The following is a 26,637-nucleotide window of genomic DNA, read 5'->3' as shown; positions in this document are numbered from 1 at the left end:
AGAAACCCTATCTTTGAAACTTCTTTATCACAGAAGCAGAGAGCTTTTGGTACATCTGTGCAGAGGAAGCTCATTGTCCCACATAGACCCTGCTGCAACTTTTTTGCAAGAACAGTGGTTGTAATCGTAGACAACTAGTAAGCTCTGCCTGGCCCAAGGCCTTGTTTCCATACAGCAGGGCATGTTTGCAGCAAGAGTCATACATGTACTCATGTCTTCATTGTTTCTACTCATGTGCAGCTTTTAAGTCCAATTAATAGTGTATATAGGTCATGCTCTGCAATCACAGCCCACAAAAGACAGTAATTTATCTAGATTTTAAGAAAGGTTTTGGGGTGGCAAACAAGTTTTCCATCCAGTGGCTCTTTGCAGGCATATTGGAATCTGATGAGTGACTAATAACACCATCCTGGATCTTGCTGTGCCTCAGAAACAGCAGTTAAACACGCCCTTGTGCACATACACACCCCACACACATGCACACATCCTTTTCTATACCTGATGCCCACTTCATTGTGGTGCTTTCTGACACATATATTCACATCTAGGATATCACAGCTGATCCAGATAGCCCTGGGCTCCACCTTCTTCTTTGATAATAGGCTGCTAGGTTTCTTTTGAAAAGATAGTCATATTTTTATAATTGATTAGTAAATATTTACAAGTGTAAATGCGTTCTAAGTGCTGGATAATACAAAGGATTCACAGAGTACTGATTCTAATTCATATCTCTAACAAAATCCTTCTCTGGTTCCTGGTGACCCTTGTCTCCCAGAAACTCAGCATCTTTGATCAGCAGAAGTAGGAGTGAAAAGCAGCTGGGACCCATCTGCATGCATAACTCATGACTTGTATGAGGGACGGGCCAGGGGATGGCTGTACCCACACCTAGAGGACAGTGGCCCCACTGAAATGACCTTGAAAGTGTCAGATTAAAGAAATGTTGGGGTGTGATATGAAGGCTGACAAACAGCTCTGTCTTCTATGACAAACAACTCTGTCTTCTATGAAATCCTAGGTATGAAGGTCTATTCGGCTCTCAAGAGAAACCAAGGAGGGAGAGTAGAACCGAGGAACTGAGTGTATAACCGAGCTTTAGGGGACCTCAAGGCCAGGCTGGGCATGCTCCCAGCTCTGCTTCCGTCCTGCCTGTCTTCTGCCTCATGGGTGCATTTCCTCACCTGTGTAATTGGCAAGAGTCTGTCCACGAGTTCATAGGTGAAATCACTTTAAATTTTAAATTGTGGTACAAGTGTGAGAGACGTAATGTGATAATAGTTACTATAGTAATCATGCACCTGTGATAGGACACAGACAATGGCACGGAGATATTCCTAAGGTCATCGGAAGAGTAAGAGACAGTTGAGGAACAGGTGTGGAGGTGAGGAGAGCCCAACCAAAGGGGGCATCAACCCAAGGGCTTCCAAGAAAAGAAAGGGAGGCAAACAATGCCGGGGTCCCCTGGTTTGGGTTTGTTTGGGTAATACTTCTTGTGAAGCTGTAGATTCAGGGGGAGGGACAGCTATTTGGTCCACCCATTGCCCAAGGGCACCACACGTAGACAGGTTAGTGGGTGGATGGATCACTTCCAGAGTGAAATGCTGGCACAGCTGGTCATCAGCCTGTGCGTAAGATTCACCTCCTCTACATTTACACAACCAGACACCATCCATGAGATAGGATGAACACAACCCCAGCTAGTCCTCTTTGGCTTCTATCATCTTTACCCTTCCCGTTCTGCATGAAGAGTTACTATGTTCTCGAACATGTCCACTGCTAGCACAGCGTCTTGGAGATAAATCCTTACTCTCCGTGTATGGTGTCCACGATGATATGAAAAGCCAAGTGTCCTCCCCTTGCTACAATACCCAAAACTGAGGATGGGGGTGTACCCCAGAGCTGATTATTCTTAGCTTTAATTACCTCTGTTTTTAATCGCCTGTATCATTTTGTTTAATCTGGAAGAATAGGCCGTAATGCTCTAGTAGAGCCTCACGGTGATTTCCTTGGTGTGATGTTTCTTGGTATGTACATAACAATAGACCCTAGGACCAATCTTAAACTACACTTAGCGGCAGTGAATGGTTTGAGTGTCATGTTATGATCATAGGATGTTGGAAGCATAAATTCTTTTTTTTTTTTTTTTTTTTTTTTTTTTTGGTTTTTCGAGACAGGGTTTCTCTGTGTAGCTTTGCGCCTTTCCTGGAACTCACTTGGTAGCTCAGGATGACCTCGAACTCACAGAGATCCGCCTGGCTCTGCCTCCCGAGTGCTAGGATTAAAGGTGTGCGCCACCACCGCCCGGCTCGGAAGCATAAATTCTTAACCTAAGCTCATCAATGATGAGCGGCTATATTATCATTTTAGTCTGTTACACAAATATACACAAATTTACTTTTATAGTAAAATTTTAAATAATTAGGGTAATCTACAGGAAGAGGTAGGCATGACCCACCCTCGTTGGCAGCCTGCACATGTGTGTGTTACTCATAGACGCCCGAGGGACAGCTCTGGACGTTGGTTTGTGTGCTGTGTTTCAGCAGTGTTAGGTTATGTTTTGCACTGCATCAGCCTCGTCATCTTGCTTGTCACACAGGGATCAATTCTAGAATCATGTTTCAGCTAGAATCATTGAATCGGTTCAGCACTCAAGATTTTTTTTGTTATTATATGCAATACTGTAATGACAATTTTAACATGCATTTATGCACACGTGTGACTAAAACATATTTGGTAGACACCAGGAGCTAAAATTGTGAAATCAGCATATGCATATTCAAAATTGGTATACATGCTGCCAAATTCCTGACAAGGGTGTTCCATTTAGACCCGCTTAAACCTGCTTGAGAGTGCACTTGCCTGGCCTCTACCATACCCCATAGACAGGATAAAGCCTCTGATATCCCATCCTAGACACTAAGGGTCCTGGTTGCTCTGGTCACACCATTGTGGACTCAAGAGTCCTTTTCTGCATCTGTGCTGAGATTGCCACAAGATGGAGACTGTGAATAGAGGTCTGAGGAACACATCTTAATCTAGAGGGCAGGTTACACACAGGATGCCTATTTCTATAGATACCTCCACATTGCAAACTCTGAGCACTGGTGTCCTTCATATTATCAGTTGAAACAAGGGTCCCTCACTAAATCAGGGTTTTGTTATCAGCACCAATCCTACCCAGGGCCCAGGGAAGCTATTGTAATATGCTTAATTCTGTCAACTTGACACAATCTAGAAAGCCCAGGTAAGGAACTGCCTAGATTGGGTTGTCCTTTGGGCATGTCTGTGAGGGATTTTCTTAATTGGATTAACTGAGTTAGAAAGATCTCCCCTGAAGGTGGGTAGCACCATTTCTTTGACTGTCACTACTCTAGAGGGGGTGGGACCTGGGAGAATGGAGCTGGTAAGTCTCACGCAACAGCCAACATTATTCAGAACCCCAGATAGTTTATACTCTGAAAGTTAAGAGAAATCACATGAGTAAAGTTTTCATGAATTCAAGCTGTATACAATCACAAGGACAAGCTGCACGTGGCAAAAAAACATGTTTTTCCATAGAGGCATATAAGGGATACTTTAAACATTTAATTGAATAACAGCAGCAAGCAATAATGGGTAATCTGAAGTAAACTTACTTCTATCTGCTACACCTGGGAGAAGCACGCAAACACATTCCAAGAACAATTCCCTGTTCTGAAGAAAATGAGGTCGCAAGACTCCTGTCTGGTATTTTGGAGTGTTCTCACAAGCACTCAGAATTCTCCTCATACAAGTCCATTCCTGGACCGTGTTCTGACCGTGGACCGAGCCCGGGACTGAACAAAGAGAAAGCAAAGTGAGCTCAGACAAGTGCACGTGAGCTCATTTTCTCTCGGCTCTCAGCTGTGGATGTGACTCACGGCTTCAAGCTCTCGCCACAGTGAGTTCCTTGCTGTGATGGTCTCTGCATGGAAGTGTGAGCTAAACTAAGCCTCCCCTCACCCAAGTAGCTTTTGCTGGGTATTTTGTCATGGCAATAAGAGCAAAATTAGTGTGGTGTGATGGGAAAATCTGCCCATGGCAATGAGTTTTGGACTCTCTGAATTGCCCAAATGCATACCCACACTCAAAATATTGGATTCTGTGAGCAAATCTGGGAGTCTGAAGTTGATTTTGACTCTAATCACATGCAAAAAGGTGTGTGGCATTTAAAAATGGTAAGGAGAGTTTTGATATAGCTCTGCTTTTTCTGATGTCCTGTCGTTTCTCTTTAAGATGTCATCATCTATTACTTCTGTTGTCATGTGATTTCCTGGCTTATTATAGTCTTTATTTTCTGCAAAGGTTCTTTCCCTTCCCTTTTGAAAATCTGGAAGTGGACATACTTTGAATTTCATAGACATAAGAAAATGAATTATCTTCCCACAAGCTGTTCTAAAGCACAGAGTGTAAGTAAGCATGGAAGTGGGGCTCCTAACATATGGGTAACTTGGCATGAAGGGAAACACAACCTTATTCCTGCAGGGAAGATGGTGAGCCAGAGAGTTCACATAAGTTGTTAGTAGAGGTCCTTCATGCTGCCCTAGAGTATGGTCCTTTTATCAGTAGACACACGGGGAGAGGAGACAGAGATGTGTGTGCGAGTCATAGGGATGTACCGTCAACCAGGGCTGCCCACCACAGGCAGCTGGGACACGCTGCTTCCTGTCCACCATCTGGACTCCAGACATGACCACGAAACTATAAGGAAGTCCTGTTGGAAATTGCCTTTCGGGTCCAGATGGTGCTGAGACACCAGTCTAGGAAAGCAAACCATGCTGAGGATAGAGTCCTTGGGCTGTATCTCATGAGGTCTCATGATTAACTCTACCTCACTCAGCTGAGGAGTCTACTCTTCGCTCGGCTGCATGAGGGCTGGCAGGCAGTTGTCTGGCTCTTATTGTTCAGTGTTACAAGCCTAAGGAAGATGTACTGTCAAAACATGTCCCTCATGTTTTAGCCTAGCTCATGCAGAACTTTGAAGAAGGAAATTTTCAAAAGCTAAAATCATTTCACCTGGAGTGGAAATGATGCTGTGATGGTAGCTCACACACACTTTATCATAGCCGAAGTTTCTTATACAAAAGCCATTTGTGTTACGAGAATCCTTAGGCAAGCCAAACCTGCAAGGCTAAATGTGCACAAAGTCAGGTTCTGGTACCTGCTGAAGGGTCCTGGGAGTGGAGACGGAGCAGGGAACATTTCTCACTGGGAGGGGCTCATCATTGCTGTCATTAGCAGGGCTCCTTTAGAAGCACTGTGAGGCAGGAAGCATTCCAGATTCCTTTTTTTTTTTTTTTTTGGTTTTTCGAGACAGGGTTTCTCTGTGTAGCTTTGCGCCTTTCCTGGAACTCGCTTTGGAGACCAGGCTGGCCTCGAACTCACAGAGATCCACCTGGCTCTGCCTCCCGAGTGCTGGGATTAAAGGCGTGCGCCACCACCACCCGGCGCATTCCAGATTCCTAATTCCTAATGCCATTCAACCAATGCTCAGAGTGTCAAATGTGTCGGAGCCAAGCAAACAGGAGAAATGCCTCAAACCAGCATCTCTGCTTCATGCAGGAAACAGGTGCCTGGCCAGCCATTCATGCCAAGTACACAGCAGTGCATCGGGGATTCTTGGGAAAAGTCTGAGGTACTGTACTGGCTAGTTTTATGTCAACTTTGTACAAGCTAGAGCATCAGAGAGAAATGAGCCTCAGTTGAGAAAATGCCCCCATAACATCCAGCTGTGGGCCAGCCTGTAGGGCATTTTCTCAATTAGTGATCAATGGGGGAGGGCCCAGCCCATTGTGGGTGGAGCCATCTCTGGGCTGTTGGTCCTGGGTTCTATAAGAAAGCAGGCTGAACACTCCATGATGAACAAGCCAGTAAGCAGCACCCTTTCATGGCCTCTGTATCAGCTCCTGCCTCCAGGTTCCTGCCCTGCTTGAGTTCCTGTCCTGACTTCCTTTGATGATAAACAGTGATGTGGAAGCGTAAGCTGAATAAACCATTTCCTCTCCAATGTGCTTTGCTCACACTGTTTCATCACAGCAATATTGACCTTAAGATACATGCTAAAAGATAAATCTTAAATTTAGCCCTGTGCCATGTGTGTTGGGTAGAGAAAGTGAACTTCAATGGTTCTGCCGTTCAGAAGGCTCCCACCACTGCTGGCTCAGCCAGGTTCTATGATGCCATCGTATTTTTTAAAAGAGCAGTGATATCCCTCAAAAATCAGGAACCTCGAGAGTGTGTGCTAAGCACCTTCCCATTATCTGACCTTTAAAACAGATACCAGTTGCACAAAAGATCCAGGACCCAGACTGCAGAGATACCCCCTCAGTTGTTGAGAGCCAGCAGCATGGATGGGGAGGCTCTGAACTCTGGATGCTCTGTCTTATAAGATTGAAGCTCTGGATTCTGAGCTGCAATGGTCAGTGTCTAAGACCAAGGACAGAGAAGGTGTTGGTTCTTCTGGAGGAATGCCTGAGTAACCGGCTCCTGGAGGGGACTGATTGGTGGCAGTTTGGACGTTTGCCACTGCCCCACTGCTGTGTAAAAGTTACGTGTGCAAATGCACTGTAAATAAAGGAGCAGCCACTGTTGAGGAAACAGAAGTACTGCGTGCATTTGTATCGTATGCATGTGTATATACACATATTAGTGTGTGTGTGTGTGTGTGTGTGAGAATGCATGTGTGGTGCACCTGTGAGGGCATGCATGTGTTGGTATATGCATTTGTGTACCTGTGTATACGTTTGCATATGTGTGCATGAATGTACCTACGAGTATGTGTGTGTATGGGGACATTGTGTTGTGCACATGTGTGTATATTTTCAAGCACATCTGTATTTGAGTGTGCATGTGAGAGTATCTGTGTATGTGTGGGTATGTTAGTATGTATATGTGTGAGATATGCTTGTAACTGTGTATCCATGAGTGTGTAGGTATATGAGAGTGTATGCTGGCTTGTGAGTTGTGTAAGCATCTGTGCTCATGTGCACGCTTGAGAGTGTTGAATACAATAGATAAGAGAAATCCATACTAAAGTACTAAAACTTAACATGTTTAGGCATGTAGCATAATCTTTGCAGACTAACGGCTCTAGACCTAGAATACATCACCATTTATCATTCCAGTTTTCAGTCGGATTTGGGTGGTGGGTAATCTGAGCCCCACATGGCATTTCCAGATTGATCTGTCCTTTGCCTGGAGAATTTGCTCCAGCAATGCTTTTCACACCAGTGTGTATTATGTGGGAGATGGTGTTGGCCTCTTAGTCCCGTGGCTGAGCACTCTGAATGCTGACTTATCTCCAGGTAGCCTGTGAGAAGTGGAGCATAGTGTCTTTTAGAGGATTTATGGTAACGCTGCTGTGTGTGGCTGATGCAAACTGGAGAGCCCTGAGGGTCTCTTCATTCCCTGACACACTTCACTGCCGCCCATTAACACCTCGGCTGTTATTGCCATAGACTGGATTTAATGAGGCCTCTGAATTGGAGCTTAGCATCAGAAACAATGGCTTCACCAACCAGGCACCTAGCTCCCCAGCTCTCTCCCTCTGTTTCTCTTTCTCTTTCTCTTTCTCTTTCTCTCTCTCTCTCTCTCTCTCTCTCTCTCTCTCTCTCTCAAATGAATTATTTCTTTGACGATGTTCTTTGAAATAATCTAGGTATTTAAAAGTCAGAACCAAGACAATATTACATAAAGTTAATAAGATATATTCTAAATTTCTACTCATGAAGATAATTTCTTTTGTTGTTGTGTTAAAGATAAAGCATGGTGACATGTGGAAGTCTCCTGGGGTATCAGCAGACTATATTTTGTTATGATCGGGGGAGGGGGACCTAGTTTCCGAGAAATTAACATATAAAATATTTTCACCTATTGCTTGGTTTCTTAATATCATCAAAGTAGTGAGAAGGTTAATAATTGCACAGATTGCTTGGAATTGGTCTGAGTATTATGTGTACTTAGCTTTAGCCTCAAACAGGGGCACGTATTTAACATCAGGCAAATAACTTAGGTTTCAAAGTGAATCAACTAAATCATTTTTTACATGTATTTATCTGTTCGTTTGTGGGGGGAGGAGTTGCCACAATGTACTTGTGGAAGTCAGTTCTCTCCTAGGAATCTAACTCTGGTTATCAAGCTCAGTGGTAAGTGCCTTTTACGCACAGAGTCACCTCCCTGGACTTAAAAGTTTAAAAGTGGTTTAAAATCAAGGATTCTAGAGAAGTCATCCTGTGGATGCCTGTCTTTAAACCCAGCTGTTTTAAGTGTCAGTGCCCATCTTTGCTTCCTGTTAGCAACCATGTCCTTCTTGCTGTTCTGTTCCTCAGGAGATGACCACCAGGACGAATTGGTGACAATATCCAGCTAGCATTTCTGAGTCCTGTGGTGGGAGCCAACAGCACTGGTCCGAGGAGGACCGAGAGAGTGAACTCAGGTACCAAGTCCTTTCCCATTGGATGCTGTGGGTTGCCCCTCAAAGCCTGTGGGGACAGAAATTGCACCACCCATTTCCCAACACAGCCATTTCACACACACTTACAGAGCATTTGCTGTTAAATGGGATGGTGTGCGCTGCTGTTCTTGATACTGAAGTTACACATGGGTGTCATGACAAGAGCACATAGCACCCTGTAGGTGCTATGAGGAGTCCTCTGGCCACAGGGGTGAGAGGATGAGACTGTGTTTTCTTTAAAAGTCATTGCGAACAGGTTCCACATTCAAGCACAAGAAGCCATGTTTTGAGTTCACAAATTCTGGTCTAGAGGGTCAGATCAGGTGGGATGGTGGTGAGCAATGCTGCCAAGGGTTCACAGTCAGGTGTCAGAGCCAGAGGTTAGGGTGACCATAAGGTGACCCGGACCTCACAACCAGCCAAGTCTCCATCTCTGGGCATGTACAGTGTGGCCTTGCTTCAAAGCCTCTGGTACTGCGTTCATGCATCTCTGTTGGAGAAGAGGGGATGCCAGTAAAGCGGCAGTTGTTCAGGATGCTCTGTGTGGAAAACTCTGGTCTACATGTTCAGGTTCACAGTGCAATAGTAATTTGTTTGTCTGCCAACTACCCCATTTGCCTGTCTGGTAATGGAACTCCAATCCCACTCTGTGGAGATGAGCGGCTGCGATTGACTCCCATATGCTGCAGCCTGGTGGGGCTGCCGTCTTTAAGAGCTTTGTGAACTGCAGTAATAGGTCACAGTCGTTTCCGTTATTTTCCCTTCTACACCCCACTCATTTCCCCTGAAGAAACCCAGTGTGTTCATTGGTTCAGCCTGGGAAAAGCATTACGTTTAATTGTACATTTCCTTGCAGTTAAAAAAAAGAGTGGAGGGGAGCGCGGGCACAACAACAAAACCCTGTTCAGGTTGAGTGTTAACTCAGACTCGGCTTTAAAATCAGTTACATTTCTGAATTTTAGGCTCCATCAGATCTCATTGAGTTTAGTGATGAGACAGCTTGGTGGACTATTTTTTTTATCTAAGTAATATTTTAATGAATCTCTATTGAATTGGTATTTTTAACATGGAATAAATGTTCCCATTTAAATGAAGATCATCAATGTAGTTTAATTAAAAGTGTTTGATACAAACCTCATTGGAAAGTAAACAAAGCATCAAAAAATAAAGAGATAGCAGCTAGTTTTGAAAGAGCAGCCCATCTACGTGCTAATGAACTTGGCCTTCTACAGGCTCACAGCCAGGGCATCTTTTTGATTCTGCAAGATATATCTTGGGGAGGTAGAGCAAATTGAACTTGCTCAAAGAAGGAAACGTCCTTGAGGTCCTTAAGGCCTCTAATCTCTCCCTGCCTTGTTCTCATGACCTTCCTATGACGTCACGTGACCCTAAGCAGACCCTGGGTTAGCAGACTATCCTGGGTGTGAGGGCTCCTGGTTTCCAGACCCAGTCAGCAGCCCAACAAGTACCTGTATTTCACAAGGGTGGTGCCATTCGGTCCTCAGTGCCTGTGAACTGCCTCTCACGCTGGCTTTTGGTGGTGACTGGAGGTGAAGTTCACGAATGGACTTTCAGAAAGGGCAGAGGACATGACCAGCTACACCATGACTTCAGGAATTGCGGGGTGAGGTGATGTTTGTTTGTTATTTGGTTGGCTTGGTCTTTGGAGAAGGTCTTCTCCTCCTGTAGTCCTTAGATTTATGATAATCCTTCCTCCAGCCCAGAAACATAATGTCCATGCTCATATGATCATGAACAAGACCACAGTCTGTGGGCGATTGTAGCACAGTTGTTTAGATGCCATTGCCATGGCTCAGATCTTAGGTCTCCCAAAGGCCTGTGTGTTGGAACCTCCAGCCCATGTGCTGTAGCAAGGCAGATCTTTCAAAAGCTGGGTCACTGGGAGTGTATGCTATAAAGAGGTCCAATGAGTACAAGTGTGTGTTAAACTTGCAGAGATTACGTGTCTGTACCATTTCCACTTTTGTACAAGTGTGTCTTCAGGTGGCATTCACGTTCATGTGTGTGTATGATTCATGTGCTCTACCTGAACAGTAAACATGATACTACAGGTGTATACCCTTATGGGAGGGAAGAACTCAAGCCCATCCTTTTACTCTATCATGTCTTGACTGTGTGGTGAATGGACTTTCTCTTCCATTTGCTCCCATCATGACAAACCACCTCACTATAGAGCCAAAGCTAAGGGCCAGCCAGTCACCAACTGACATCTCCAGACTGTAACTAAAGAAAACCTTTCTTCTTTATAAGTGGACAGCTCCGGTGTTGGCTGTCATGATGGGGAATAAAACAACACAGGCAAAGATTAAATATTTTAGGGGCTGTGCCCTCAGAGTCTCTAAGGCCAGCAGTCACTGCCATTGTACAAAATGAGCCACAGACAATACTAGACCAACCAGGCAGGGCTGATCCCAAGAAAACTCTATTTGCAAAATGATGACAAGCGTGTCTTGATGGCAAGGGGGCAACATCAGAAATGCTAACCATTCTGTTGGTGTCTGAGGTGGGTGCCTCATGTTATCCTCCCTTACAGACTCCAGAGTCCAGTGTGTTGGGAGCATGCCATCACAGGCTCTTTCTTGTTACAAGGCATGTGAGTCAGGTCCCAGCATGAGCCAGTAGCTGCTGTAAATTCCACAGTCTGTGGAAACCAAGTGGGCTCCAGGAAGCCTACAAAATCCACGGAGAGGAGTTTCTAGCATTTCCATGGCAACACCACTCTGCCTACCACCTTGAGATCCCCCAGGTGTGTGTCTCACTGCTGTAAAAGTGACTGACAAGAGCAAGGGAGCTCTTTATTTTGATCACAGCTCAGAGGAGCACGGATTATATGAAGAGAGATGGCATGAAGGCAGAAGTTGCATCCTGTCTGTAGTCAGGAAGCAGAGAATGAAGGAATTCAGCTGGCTCTCTCTTTTTCCTTTGTTATTCACACTGGGACCCTGGTGTAGCTTCTTCTACCTCGAAATGTCTCTGGAAACTTCCTCACAGACATGCCCAAGTGTGTGTCTCCTAGGTGATTCCAAATCTTCTCAAGTGACAATGAGGATTAGCCCTTACATAAGTGAAGCTAGCCCCCGTGACTCTGGAACCCAGGCAGGAGAATGGCCACATGAAGCACACACCACACATGAGCACAAGCCTAGAACATGCTAGCAACACCTGTGCAAGTGGCCCTGGGACAGTGCAGGAGCTGGGCTACGATGCAGGGAGGGCAGTATGAAAACTTGATGTAATACAGTTCACTCAGTCTGTTTTCCCAAGTGCTGTATGATAAGAAAACAAACAGAAAGAAAATAAAATGCCAGACACAACAGAGAGTTGTTTCAAATTCTCATGTATCACAAGCTTTATAAAAGGGTTAATTTCAGGAAGGACTTGATAGGATGCTGTAGACTATTTTCAAAGGCTGTTTTATTGGGAATAAGGATTTGAAGCACATTTTTCGTGGAAACACAGATCACCAGCTGACTTCCCTGCTGAGGGCGGGCGGGGGGGGGGTGCGTAGAGCAGGGGTCTGTGTGCAACACATCCTAGATTATTTCAGAACAGCTCCGTGCGGCGCCTGAGTGGGGGAAACATGCTACAGGGCATGCTGCTGTCACTCTCCCACAAGAGCAGCATTTGGGTAGCATATCCCAAGAAGTCAGACCAGGGAACTGACTTCTGCTTTTGCTTCATATAATTTGAGCCTCAGTTGCCCCCATGCACAAAAGGATAATTGTCATTTATTGTTAGCAACAAAAATGTCTACAGAGCACAAGGTTGATTCATGAAACACAGACTGTAGTAGACGGTTCCGGCCTCTGTGCTGTGTCTGAGATGAGGGTAGATGGAGGAGAACCTATGAGTCAGTCACCACCTGGTGCCCAGAGCTCTTGGAAGGCTGTTGTGGAGGTAAATCTGGTCACCACAGCTTCTATAAAGAAACATCTCCGGGGAAGCCTGCCTGTGGAGTGAGTAGCCCATATCAGATCTCTCACTCTGTCTTGCTTCTGTTATCCCAGCATTCCCAGGCTGAGGAGATCTGTGCAGAGCTTGGAGCTCCTGCAAGAAGAAACATGGCTTATCTGTGGTCTAGCCCTTAGTCTGTGGCTCACTCCATATGTCGTGTGGGTGATTGAGCTCGGCAGTGAATGAATGATTTCACAGTGAGATAGCTGCTAGTGTGAGTTCCTCACTAAGAGCAGCTAGTAGGACGACCACTGCTGAATGTCACTCATGTGAACAGTAGGATGCCAATCCTCCGACCGTCTCTGTAATAGATGTCTGTAGCTAAGGGCAAAGGTCAAAAGAGCCACATTTCTTTCTCTCACCTCTCTCTGTGGTGTTTTCCTCACTTGCCCCCGAGTCCCTAATTCCATTGGAGCACAGTGCCCCCCTTAATGTGGGGCTTGACTTTCTCTCCTCACCTGGTGCCTCCTGGAACCATCATTACCTCCTAAGTGTGGCCTTGAGCACCTGCATAGTGCAGGTCCTGAGATCCAGACATGTACATGCTGATCCACTGACCAAAGGTCCCCTATTTCTTGAGTTTTTTGACTCACTGCTTCTTGCAGCAGTACATGAAGAAAGGGAAGATTGTCTATAACTGAATTAAATAGATGCTTCTCTTCTTTTATAATAAAACATCTCTAGATAAATTATTCCAAAACTCTCTCTCACACATAATTGTATGTCATGCATCTATTTGGTGTCTTCAAGCCAGCGTGGCATACGAGATATTAGACAGGAAAATGGAACCAAAGTTCTGCTGAAGAGCTGCAGATGATAAACCATTGAGTGGGAGGGGGTTTTAATGTATACATTAAAAAGCTAACCACACCATGGAATAAAAAAGTAGAGTGTCTAAAGTGACAGGTATAGTATTCCCAAGCAGGAGAATGGGAATGTCTCTGGAGGCCACTCCATAGAAGAAGCCCAAATCCTGGACTTCCCCATGTTCCTGGCAGGTGCTAGGGAATCAGGAGGATGTAAAATAATTCTGTGGGAGCCAAGCGAACGTGCTATCATGAGTTCAGATGTAGTTGTATAACAAGGAGGGGTTGTAGCTGAGCTACAGCATGAGAGATAGGGATGAGAGCCTACGGGGGGCGGGGGGGGGGACCTGGACAGGATCCAGGTAGACCAGCACTCTCAGTGAGGGCGTGAAATGTGTGATAAAAGATGAAGCTGTGATCTGGGAAGACCTAGGATAAAGAAGTGTTCAGAGCACTCACCATCCTGAGGGTGGGAGGAGCCTACACTCACCTCTCACCACATCAGTTTGTGTTGAAATAGTGGTAAGGTGCTGCGTCACAGGGCGGTTAGCATTCCACACAGCGGTGCCTGAACCATGTAGCTCTATGGCTGCACACAGACCAGGCCCTCTCATTGCTATTCATGAAGAACCAAGACACACGGGCTTTACCATAAAAGACTGAAGCAGAGCCACCCTGATTTATATCCATGCTGTGTGCTTAGCTTTTCCAATCAAAGTGCCTTCACTTACTTCGCAGCTGTGTCAAAAATGAAGCGGTGCGCTGTGAGCCACGGCAGGAGGATTTCAAGGACATTGTCAAAGAAAAATGCAAGATGCAGAAGAGAAGTAAAGGCTATGGCTGCACACATGTGTATATTTGCTTATATTTGCATAAAGCATCTAGGAGTGACAGAGAGCAAGCAGAAATGTTTGTGTGTGTGTTTCTGCAGACGATTCAGGATCCAGAGGGAAATTTCTCATTGTTTTTCTTCATTCATCACTTGCTTTTTTACGTTTGAAACATGCAAATGCATCTCTTAGTCAAAACAAACTTTATAAGAAACCTAGAAGTGTTTTCAAGCAAGTCCCCTAATGTGCCCCTCAGGCCCTCTGAGTTCACAGATGGGAGTAGCTCAACTTTATCTGTAAGAAGCCAGGAGAGTTCCTGAATGCTGAGTATGGACTTGAACTTTGGCCCTAAAACAGGAGTCACAGTGGCTCCCTCATCATCAGGCCACAGGGATGTCATCAGAATCCTGTTTGACACTGATTGTTGGTGTACAGACTCAAATTAATCTGAATGCAGGAATAAATTAAGGCATGGTGGTGATGGCCATATCGTGGGATGAGGATAGAGGAATGTGGGAGAGGAGGGAGAAATAGGAGGGAAAGGAAGGGGGAGAGTGGGGGCAGGCTATGGAGGTAGAAAAGAGGGAGGGAGGAGAGGGAGAAAAAAGGAGAGGGAGGGAAGCAGGAAAGGAGGGAGGGAGGAAGGAAGATGGGTGGATGGATGGATGGGTGAGTGGATGGATGGATGAGTGGGTGGATGGATGGATGGCAGTAAGAAAGGAAAGGGGAAGTGGAGAGTAAATAAAAGGATGGGAGACATCATCTCGGCCAACAACACATTTGCAATATGCATGGTTGCCTTCGCTGTAGCTCCCACATCTCACACATGCTCTGATCCCTAAAACTCTAACTCACAACCCAATTTACAAAAATCTTCATTAGGAAATTACATATTACATTATTCACTTACTTGATAATTGAGTGATAATCTTAAGGGCAGAGTCTCGGCTCATTTAAATAAAGTGGTTTAAAATGTAACACTCAAGGAATAGCTGTGGAATGGGAGAGTGGTAACAATCATAGCAGAAATTCCTTAGGACACTAAAGGGGAAGGTGCCTTGTATCTTAGCTGTAGTTTACATAGTAAAGTAGCTATGAATGGACAGATGGACAGCTGGGGAGGTACAGACATGGATCATGAATATATGTGTGTGTGTGTGTGTGTGTGTGTGTGTGTGTGTGTGTGTGTGTGTGCATTAAATTTCTTTTTGTTAAAGTAACACATAGATTATGTAGGGAAATAATCATTTTTCTCCCTTAGAGGACAAATATTGAAGTATTTAGTTATAAGTTGTCATGATTTGGGAAGCCTGCTTTCAAAAGACTCAAAAACTAGTTTGTGAGCACATATGAATTTCATGTACATGTAAGTACTATGTATGTCGACATACATGATATGTGTTGTATGTTTGTGGGCATGTGTGATGGGCATGATTGTGTGTATTCCATACATTATGTGAACATGCATGTACAGGTGTGCACATCTGTTTTCCCATATATGTGAATGTATGCGTATATGTGGTATGAGGTGCATCTACAGCATGTGTGTGTGCATGTCTAAGTGGACACATCTCTGCTTCCTTATATATGTGCATACATGAATGATTCATGTACTCCTTTTTAACAATAACATAATATAGACCATAAGATCCTAAGTTAACCCTAATATATGGATTTTTCTTTTAAAACATGTTTCTTAAATAGTCATGTAAATATCATTGACGGGGAAGATGTTTCACCCTTTCTTTGTTATTATGTCAAACTGAGTCTTTCAGTGGGTAGAGCTTGCGAGCTCTGCTCCTAATTTCCCTGGAGAGATGCCTACCTTTCTCCCAGAGGCTCCTTATGGAAACACCAACAAGCTGCCTCCCCTCATTAACAGATGACTAAAGCAGCTTGCAGGATGGATAGGCGTCTGAGGCCATGGCATCTGGCACTCATGACGAGCCACAGATGAGTTGCCAGCACATGCTTTTCCCCAGTGAGGGTGCTGCATGGATGTACTGCTGTCTGGTGAATGGGGGTCAACTTTACTCAGTGGGATTCTGGTGTGAGGAGTGGACAGGGATGTGCTATCCAAGGGCAGGAGTCGTGAACAGCTCTCTGCTTTAAAGTGGTATATAGTTCTGGAAATTCCCTCTCCATCTCCTCCTTCTACCAGCTATGAGAGTACTACTCAAAAATGCCCCTACCTCAAGAACATTATTTCTTCTGACTCATTCTCACACAGAAATAGAAGGATAGTTATTCAGCAGCTCCTATGTGTGGCTCTTATGTGAGAGATGCTGCACTAGAGCTTTGTCCTGGGACAGCCAGCAAAACTCAAGATGACGTTGAAACCTCAGCTACCCATGTGACCTTGTTCGTGGTTCTTAAGCTGCCTTCCATGGAAGGACAGGGACAGTCTTCGACTGTGGCCAGGAGGAAATGCAGAGCACTGGGAGTGACAGCCAAAGGGGCTGAGCATGGTAAAGACCCAAAGTCACAAACCACCTGGAGGAGGGGCAAGGGCAGGTGGAGGAGCACAGAGAACATAGAGCTGTGTATATGAAGTGGTCACGTCTTCAACACCTGTTTAGCTGAAAGTGGTTGTTCTTAAAAGTCATCAAGGCACCACTGAGCTTAGTGAGCCAGCTTCCAAGGGCAAGGTCATGTGATTGGCCTAGGCAAATCTTGAAAGTGTGCCCCTGGTGCTAGGGAGCACTGTGGTTACACTGATGTATTAGTTATATCCTAATACTATGGTAAAATACCATGATAAAATTGACTTAAGAAAGAAAGAGTTTGTTTTGGCTTGTGGTCCAGAGGGATGGTGGGAAAGCACAGTGGGGTGGCATGACCACAGTCAGGGCAGAAAACTGGCCGGTCACATGTTCATCCACACACAAGAAGCAGAAAGAGGAGAAACAGAAAGCCCTTGAAGCCTATTGCCAGTCAAATACTTCCTCCAAGATTCTACCTCCTAAGGGTTTCATACCCTCCCCAGTGTCACCAACTGGGGACCAAGTGAACCTAGGGGGCACATTTCTCATTCAAACCACCACAATTGGCTACATTAAGTACCATCCTATAAGAATAACAACCCCAGAAGGAAACAACATTATTTCCCTCAATGAAAATGGTAGGCACCAGGTTGCTTTTGTTCTTGTTAATTCTATAAAATTTATCCTGGGCCATATTTACTTTGTTATGTGGTGACTCCAGGTTCCCTTTGACAGACTGAGTCAATGGTAGAGGCAGGTCTCACGACAATATAGCATGGTAAAGCCACATTATGCTGTTTTACTTAAACTTCATTTATTACTGCATAGGGTTTATATAAAATCTTTTTCAGCTATAAATCCTTATAAAGCAGGCCGACAAGATTGCTTAGTGGGTAAGGACTCTTGCCACCAAGCCTGAGGACCTGAGTTTGATATCTGAAACTCACAAGGGAAAAGGAGATAACTGACTCTTGCAAATGGTCCTCTGATTGCCAGATGTGTACCATGGTACATATTCATGCATGTGTGCATACACACACACACACACACACACACACACACACACACACAAGAAAATCAGTATGAATATTTAAAGAAACATTTTAAAAATACATGAATCTTTACAATGTTTTGTCACAAATCTGTGTCTGATTTATCCCTATGGGAAATAGGCACTGAGGCTGGAGAGATGACTCAGTCATTAAGACTATTGGCTGCTCTTCCAAAGGACCCAGATTCAATTCCCAGCACCCACATGGCAGCTCACAACTGTGGGTAGTCCCAATTCCAGGGGATATGACATCCTCATACAGACATACATGCAGGCAAAACACTCACCAAAGAACATAAAGTAAACAGATCACTTTTTAAATTATTATTTTTAATAATTTATTTAAATTTATTTTATGTGCATTGATCTGAAGGTGTCAGATCCCCCTGGAGCTGGAGTTACACAGACAGTTGTGAGTTGCCATGTGGGTGCTGAGAATTGAACCTGGGTCCTCTGGAATAGCAGTCAGTGCTCTTAACCACTGAGCCATCTCTCCAACCTCCATTTTTTTCTAAATTATTTTTTTAAAAAAAGGAAGGGGGGAAGGAAGCAAGGAAGATGGACAGAAAGACCAGGGACTAACGCAACTCAGGCAAGAAGAGTAATTCACCCAAACACAGACACATATGGAGCGGAGCTTGGGCAGGATTCCTACTCAAGAGCTTGTAAGAAGTACAGTAAAGTTACCCCAAGTATCTACAAAGGTGCAAATGAGCCAAGGATCCTGAAAGAAGGTGTTCCAAGTGTCTATCAAGATCACAAGGATCTGGATTAGCCATGTTAAAAAGTAACCCTGACTTAGGTACCCACACACATCATGATGCACAATTATTTCTTAGATATTTCAAATCAGATGCCACTCGCTTGGTGGCTCTGCCATCTGGAATCTGTGGCCTTGCAGAAAGTGCTATATGGGGGTGTTATATGGAATAGTGAAAGATTAATGGGGAGCATGGGAATGGTGCTGCATGTTCGGGGCCTGTGGGGATGACGATGGATGTTTGAGAGGTCATGAGAATGGTGCAGGATGTTGGGGAGCCATGGGATGGTATAGGATGCTTGTAAGACTGGAAGATAGTGCAGTATGGAAAGGCTGTGGGATGGTATAGAATGCTTATGGGGCTATAGGATGGTGCAGGATTGTGGGAGGCTATGAGTGGTACAGGTTATATGAGAGGAGCTGTGGTGATGACATAGAATGTTAAAGTACTGTGAGGATGGTACAGGTTTCTTGGGGGCCATAGAGATGGTACCGGGTGCCTGGCTTTAGTATTGTCTTCCTCAGATGTCAGATCCCAGGCCTTTACAGAAAACTGTACTGTGAACATCTATATGCTCTCAAGGAGAGGACAGAGAGTGGACAGCACACAGAGCGGTGGCTCTGCTGTTTGTCCCATGGAAGATTGACAAGGACATGACCACAGAGGTCCATCTGTCACACAAGTGTTCTCACCCTGCTCCCCTTATGCTGACTCAACGCTATTGTCCCAACCAAATGACATTAAGATAACCTTAATGTGGCCCACAGATCTGACACCAGGCAGGGCCTCAGAGCTTGCTGACCGAGCTTTGGGTCCACATGTCACCTTCTGTTCTTGAGCCCTAGTCTGTACACTTGGACTTTGGCCCATGTGCCTGTGTCCTGAGGGAGTGAGTCACCTGAGATGCCTGCTTCTGATAGCCAGGCCTGGGCTGCTGGCCCTAGATTTGCCCTTTTCAGAGAGGTTCTATAACCAGAAAACACGAGGACTTCCAGTGGGGCTTTCTTCTCTGTAGCAGAGTTGTGTTTCCCCATTCAACACCTATAATATCGCAATTCTCAGGATAAGGGCCTGGGTATGAGCATGTTTTAATCAGTGAGCCACAGATTCTGATGTATAGGAATGAAGACAGTTGCCCAGAGCTCGACCTCTCTGGACACAGGAGCCTCCATCCCAGCTGGTTACCAAGGATCCAGCAAGCCAGCCCTATAGCTGTGGATTATTCAGTTTCATCACCTGAGAGAGACTCTACAAATACGGTTCATCTTCTGCTTTCATTTCTTTTGACATCTTTCCTTAAATGTTTTTATGTCTGTATAGTAAAACCCTGCACAAACCTAGCCTTTGATTTTTTTTAACTCTTTAATGCTGTATCCTGGAAAGGCCCACATGCATCTGTGGTGGAGAGCCCCAGGGTTCTTCTCCACACTGCAGGAAGAGCCATCCCGTTTCTGCCTTTTCCTGCCATCTTGTCTTCTTCCCAAATGCAAGTTACCTTGGAACATCCAAGTTGTTGTGTAACTTAACTAGAAATAATTCAGTACATCTTTTACATCATTCTGTTCCACTTTTTACTCTGATTCTCTCCATAAATCTGGCTAAAAACAAGGAACAATCATGCCCCGGCCTAAGCATAATGCTATCTGGAAATTTCCTCTCCCAAATAATTTAGTCCATTCCTTTTGAATCCCATCTCAAATTTTCAGAACATGGACAGAAAGTAAACAAAATCTTAGCTAGAATACAACAGGAATGGCCCCTAGCCTAGTTTCCCGCAGCCTCGTTCCCATCCGAAACCTCAGCAATGTGTTCACACTCTGCATCTCTCTTCTATCTGTATTCACACTGGAATGGCCCAGTGAGCCCAAAGAGCAGCATTCTAGGGCTCCAATAGTCTGCTGCTGTCATTCATCACATACCATTTCAAAACCCTAAGAATCACACAGTCGAGTTTTCACGGCCACACCAACCATGTCCCAGTATCAAATTTTTAATTGGTTATTTTTCCCACTGCTGTGAACAAAGCCTGTCAGAAATAATTAAAGGAAGGAAGGCCTTATCTTGGCTCAGAGTTTCAGATCCTACATTCTACCATGATGAGGAAGGCATGGGGGCTGAGTCAGCTCCCTCCATGATAGGGGTAGTGAGAGGTACCAGTTCTCTATATGTTAGTGTGTCTGGAAGCAGAGAGCTCAGGCCAGAATCATTCTGCCAGCTAGGTCACCAAAACCAGGTTCCAAAACCTCCCCCCAAAGCACTAAGAGATGAAAAGGTATTGTTTAAACACATGTTTAGCACATGTTAAATCACAGCGTATCTTCCCTCTGCTTCATGACCACCTTTCTAATAGCCCTGTGGCTTCAGCAGGAAGCACTCTGGGTTCTGCACAGTCCTGATCTGCAAATTCCGAGAGCAATCTGCAGAAAGTTGTGACAATTTGTTGGTTGCTTGTATGTGAAGTTAGTAATTTAATTTCTGTGACGCCTGTTGTCACAGCCACAGCCCAGCTATGTGCTTGGTCACCAAGAGTCAGGAGAACATGTCCTGTGGCTGCATGTGAGATGTAAGGTTACTAGAACTCACAAAAGTGGAAAACTCAGTGATGTCAGCTGGGCATACGCTTTTACAGGGGCCCCAGTGTCATGTGCTGGATCAACAGCCATTACTATTTCCCCAGGGAGTCTCACAGCAGGTCCTGGTGGGGAGAGGGGTTTACGGGTCTGTCAACTGTTTGCACTGTTCCGAGCATGGCCTGCATTCTTAGGGACCCTGGTGCACGGTGAGGCAGGTCCTCTTCTTGATTAGCATAGCTTGCTCATTGACAACATTCCTCTAGATGTCACTGACCTGGACACTCCAGCCCCAGCTCAACTTCATGCACAGTTGACATGGCAACAGTCTGAGAAAGAAACACTTTTTGAGACTTAATGTTTTATCTTGTCTTTGTCTCAAGGATCACACAGCATCCCTGAGAATGTGGTGCATAGGAATACACCCTAGATGACACCCTCCAAGTAGGGGTGCAAATGGTGTTATACCCTGGTGTCCTTCAGCAATGAACGTAGGCCCTTCCAGTGTGCAGAGACCCAGATCCACCTGCTTTTCTCACCTGCTAATGAAGGACATGATGCAACCAATTACTATTCACCTGATTCTGCATGTCAGTAGCAGTGCCAGTGTGCTTAGCTTCAAATAAGTGTGCAACTCTGCATGTGTTTGTGCATGATTGTGTACCTATGTGTGCACATATATGGCATAACATGTGCACATATACACTCGAGTACCTGTGTGTAGACAGTGGGCTGAGAGCAGAGTCACACTGAGGAAACAGTGGGGTGCTGGATATGCATTCCAGTTTGACTCAGAACAGTGAGCAGCCCTAGCTCAAGCCTTCTGCTTTCCGACACGAAGAACCTAGAAGAAAGCCGTTCTGCGACTCTGCACATTTCCAATAGGCCCCGGCAGGCCTTGTCAGGCACAGACTGGGGATGACAGCCTGGAACATGCAAATTACTGTCGAGGTGACTTGGTGCCAAACACTCTGTTTCACAGCCCCCCGTGAATCTGCCAAACCTTTCCTTGTGCAGACAGGAAACAATGGCAAGGAATCAGAAGGTCCTTTCTCTTTCAATCTGCCTCTCAAGGGCGTATTGTGGGGTTTAGCTCCATGATCATACTCAAAAGGCCCTTGCTGGGGGTGGTGTGATCCCCAGATGGTGCTTAAGGCTGTGTGGTGGGAGGAAGGTAAGTTCTCTCCTGTAGGAGGAGAGTTGGGCCTTAGGAGATAGGCTGGAGTGGACAGAGCCAAGAGCTGAGGACCAGTGTGGGGTTGGAGGCTGGCTGTGGAGTCCCCACAGTCATGTGTATTGTTTGCTTCTCTTGTCTGTGGTGCTGGGTCTCTAGAGAGGCTAGCGCCGGGGAACTACTGTCTGTAGGCGTTTAGGGAGACAAACCAAATCTATTCGTTAGAAAGGCACTAGCTGCCGCTTGCGAAACCTACAGACTAGCTGCTGCGATAACAGTGTCAGCATGAAAACATATTTCTATGGCAACAGATGCATTTTCTTTTAAATTAAATGAGATAAAAAGCAAAGTGTCTGCACCTTGTAACGAAGCAGGTAGTGGTGTCGGGAGAGAAACGGTGGTGTTTAGCTCCACAAAATATTCATGAAGTACACACTTCTCCACTGTTCATCCCATGTCCTTTCTCATACGCTCATACATCATCCAAATTTCTTGTGGGCCACCAGTGTCAATGGTGGAAATACAGAGATAAGATAAACTTCTGCTCTTCATCAACAGTGAAGTAAAACAGCAACCCAGCTAGTGCTGCAGGCCTCTCCCTCCTACTACCCCTAACCCCAATTTGGCAGAAAAACTTAAGAATAGTAAGGGTGACACTACAAAATGGTTGCTTGGCCAGAGTCTAGTCTGCAGACATTTGATTGTACTCAATGGCTTATTAAAAGTGTGGAATGCTAGCTCCCTGTGAAACTGATGAAGCCCCACTGAACTAAGCCTGACATGAGGACCCCCCATTTTCCATTTGAAATGACTTACATATATATATATCTTCCCATTCCAGGATATGCTTTTAAAGGCTGAGAACGATCCTTGCTTTGTTAGGAGGTGGGTGCACTGACCTGCTTGTATTGTGTGCTGTGGAAGTGCCTTGGATTCTGCTAAGCAAAGTGCCACAGTTATGTAAATTGACTGTCACATCCTAGTTTTCCTAAAGAATATGTATTTTGCCAAGCTAATTGTAATTTGATCAAAATGTTATTGTGCCCAAATGAGCTTGAATGAATTCTTGGTATTTCCTCTCAAATTGTTGAAAACAAAACAAAAAACAAAAAACAGTGAGAGTGTGTGTGTGTGTGTGTGTGTGTGTGTGTGTGTGTGTGTGTGGTATGTCTGTGTGGATCTGTGTGTGTGTGTATGTGTGTGTGTGTGTGTGTGTATGTGTGTGTGTGTGTGTGTGTGTGTGTGTGTGTGTGTGTGTGTGTGTGTGTGTATGTTCATGTTCTATGTGTATGTCTTCATGTGTGGGTACAAACGTAGAAATCAGAGGACAGTCTTAGCTGTTGATCCTCAAGTGCCTTCCTTTGTTTGAGACAGGGTCTCTCATTGGCCTGGAACCTGCCTCGTAGACCAGGTTAGCCAGTCTGTGAGCTTGCAGGAATCTGCCTGTCTCCACTTCCTATCTCGCCATCCCTGGGATCACAGGCACATGTCATTGTGCCCAGGTTTTCAAATGGGTTTTGGAGATCTGAACTCAGGTTCTTACACTTGTGAGACAAGCTCTTTACCAACTGTTTCATCTCCTGAGCCCCCAAAACAGATTTTTTTTTAATTTCTTAATTTCAATGAAACCCTGACTAAGTCCAATTAAAATACCTTTTTGTTTTGTTTTCTGTTCCCTCCTCCTATCTCAATGTTTCCTGAGACCTTCCCAGAACCTAACTTCCTCTGCAGGTTTTTCCCCATGCTGCTTCAGACCAGGATCTCTACCTTCTGCAGACCTCAATGCTTCTCTGGTTTGGAGGACTGCTGCCTGAAGGTCCTAGTGTCTGGGTGGGAAGTGCTACCTCTCCCTGCCTCAGGTAACCTAAAGAGCAGAAGCTGTGCATCCCTTTGTGACAGATGAAAAGGCTTTGATGGCTCCCATGAATGGAGCACAATGAACATCTAATCTACATTTGGTTTTTAAATTTCATGTTTATTTTCTTCACTTGCATGAAGAAGAAAGAGCTCTCGTTTTTCATTAATTAAATTTGTTCTTTTGTAACCTCATACATGTACAGAATACATTCAATCACCCTCGTCTCTTGTCCCACCTTCTCTTGTCCCCTGAAGATCTAACTGGTGGTGTCTTACTGACTCCTGCATACTCCTTTTCTGCCTTGCAGAATAGGTTACCCTGTCACACCATCCAGCTCCTGAGGGAGGGTGCAAGCTCTCAGCAGGCACCTCCAGATGGATCTGAGAATGTGGGCGGCCCCTAAAATACAAACCCATTCCAGAAAGCCTGTCCCTGGGTCCTTGAGCCAAAATGCAGTCATGTCCTCTGAGGACATCCCAGCTCAGCTATTCCAAATTTAATTTTTTTTTTACATTAAATGGATTTGTTGTGCACTTTAGAAATGGATTTTATTCAAAAAATTACCTCATTTGAAGTGATAATAGTTTGTTATGCCTTATTTGCCTGCTTACCTGTCTGTCCTTCCTGCACCGGTACTGCTCAGTAATAGGGTCTCCTCCTTTGGTCACTGGGAAGGTTTGGGTATTATCTCCTATCCACCCACAAGCAAAGTGAGGGTCAGAGGGCAAAACACGGAGCTGCGCTGCTCAGGCAAGCCTTTGAGCCACCCAGTGCTTGAAAACAGCGCTCAGTGGGATTGAAAAATAGTGCCCTCAACTCCATGGAGAAACATAACTGAGATAAGCTGACACAATTGGCTCTCAACCATTCTAAGATGCACCATGGTTGACTCTGCACATGACAGGTGTGAGGCTGTCACAGAGGGTTACACTGTATCAAGCTCATTCTGTTTAATAGAGTTCAGAAATCTAATATCACAGAGGAAAATTTGATGTTTTAGAATTCCCAGACCTGCTTCAAGCCCTGATTCCTAGACACCTCAGTTTAGGTAATTTTGACTTTTTTGCCTAACTCGGGGGCTGTCCTGGGTTAAATGAGGTCCATATCCAGGGTCTCCACTATAGTGGCTAACACAGGAGAAACCTCCGGAAAGGGAAGCACTTATAGATGCTTGTTTTTACATCTTACACAGCCCACATTTTAAACAGAACTTCTGAAAGGATTTCTGTTCCACACTAAGAATTCTGAAGACAGGGAGGTGCTCTCATGGCCAGTGAGCCAAGCATATCATGTAGGGGCCCCTGTTGTCCTGTGGATGTGGAACTCCCTCCAGGGAGGTGCTGTCTCTGACATTTGAGATGTTCCATGTCCATGGCCTTTACAGCCTGCACACAGAGGAGCAAAAGCTATCGTTGTCTATATTTGAGCTGGGCTAGCTCTCCAGGTCGACAATCAATGCTTCATTGACTTCAGGTGTCAAGAAGGGCTGTTTTTAATAGCTAAGATGCCACTGAGTTAGTAAACCTTAATTTAAGTGTTATTTAGGCAAGGCTGCTTATCCAATAGAGGGACGAACAAGTTTCGAACCTTGGGGTCCAGGAGCAGAGGATTGGAAAGGCTTCTTCTTCCCTTTCTGAGTCCAGTGAGGCTGTGGTCCTCTGAAGGCAAACTCTGAGCAGGTGAAAGATTGCAGCCTCCTCACAGAGGATGCTCCTGAGCCTCCACCAAGAGCTTGTCACCAGACGCTCCTGCCATTGGTGATCCTCAGAATGGCACCGATCCCTCTTTCCCACCAAGCTCTGACCTAACACCGCACCTGCAGCCTACCTTGCCAAGTGCCAGTTTTCAGCTTCTTGCAATGCTCTGCACCGCTATGTTCTCCTGTGCCTTCTCTCTTACTGCCCTCTCCCTGATCCTCCTTCCTCAGACCTGGACCCAAAAGAAAACAGGCTGAGAGGGACTCTACATGCCTGCTCCTTTTCACCCTAATCCAGCAAAAGACAGCCCTTTTCTTGTTCAATAAGTAGCCTCAGCTGCCTACCTCAGCCACTTTCCAATACAATACAGAGGCACTGGGCTCAGGAGATAGCTTCTGTGTTTCAACCCTTCCCATTGGTCTAGATTCATCCCACTGCAGCTGACCATTACTCTTTATTATCATTATTATTATTTTTCAAGACAGGGTTTCTCTGTGTAGTTTTGGTGCCTGTCCTGGATCTTGCTCTGCAGACCAGGCTGGCCTCGAACTCACAGAGATCCGCCTGGCTCTGCCTCCCAAGGGCTGGGATTAAAGGCGTGCGCCACCACTGCCTGGTCGATTATTCACCATTTCCTCCTTTGTGTTGCTGCCTTTAACCATTGATGCTTCTTACCTGCATGTTGGTGCTTACCTTGTACCATTTGCCTTCTGCGTTGAGCTTCTACTCCTAAGGAGGACTCTGCACCATGCTGCAGCTCCACCCACCTCGTCCTGGCTTCAGGCCCTGTGGTTGTCTACACAGATGCACCCCAACTTAGTATGAAGTTTGAACCTTTCCCCACAGTCATGGAAGCCCTGCAGTAATTAGTCTGTAAGGCGGGCACCTCTGTGGCTGTGCTCCTGAGCTTGCAGCAGGGTCCCTGCCTTTCTTCAGTAGATGGACAGATGCAATGTCAGCTC

General features: G+C 45.3%; 1 protein-coding gene across 22 annotated transcripts in view; it reads left to right on the top strand.

The window, feature by feature from the left end:
• Window positions 1–26,637, top strand: part of Myt1l (myelin transcription factor 1 like) — a 403,345-nt gene that overhangs the window by 111,730 nt on the left and 264,978 nt on the right. For 18 of the 22 annotated variants that reach the window (XM_052745740.1, XM_052745742.1, XM_052745743.1 and 15 more), the window contains exon 3: window positions 8,346–8,452. The exons of 3 other annotated variants lie outside the window; for them this stretch is intronic. The gene's annotated coding sequence lies outside the window, so the exon portion shown is untranslated. Of the gene's footprint in view, window positions 1–8,345; window positions 8,453–23,865; window positions 23,980–26,637 lie in introns of those variants that run through there. One more of the 22 variants, XM_052745750.1, reaches the window with a different exon arrangement.

The sequence above is a fragment of the Peromyscus californicus genome, unplaced genomic scaffold (genome assembly GCF_007827085.1).
Source record: "Peromyscus californicus insignis strain IS unplaced genomic scaffold, ASM782708v3 Scaffold_1__1_contigs__length_55948999, whole genome shotgun sequence".
NCBI lineage: Eukaryota > Metazoa > Chordata > Mammalia > Rodentia > Cricetidae > Peromyscus > Peromyscus californicus.
The sequence above is the reverse complement of the archived record's forward strand: the minus strand, read 5'-3'. Positions and strand labels throughout refer to the sequence as shown.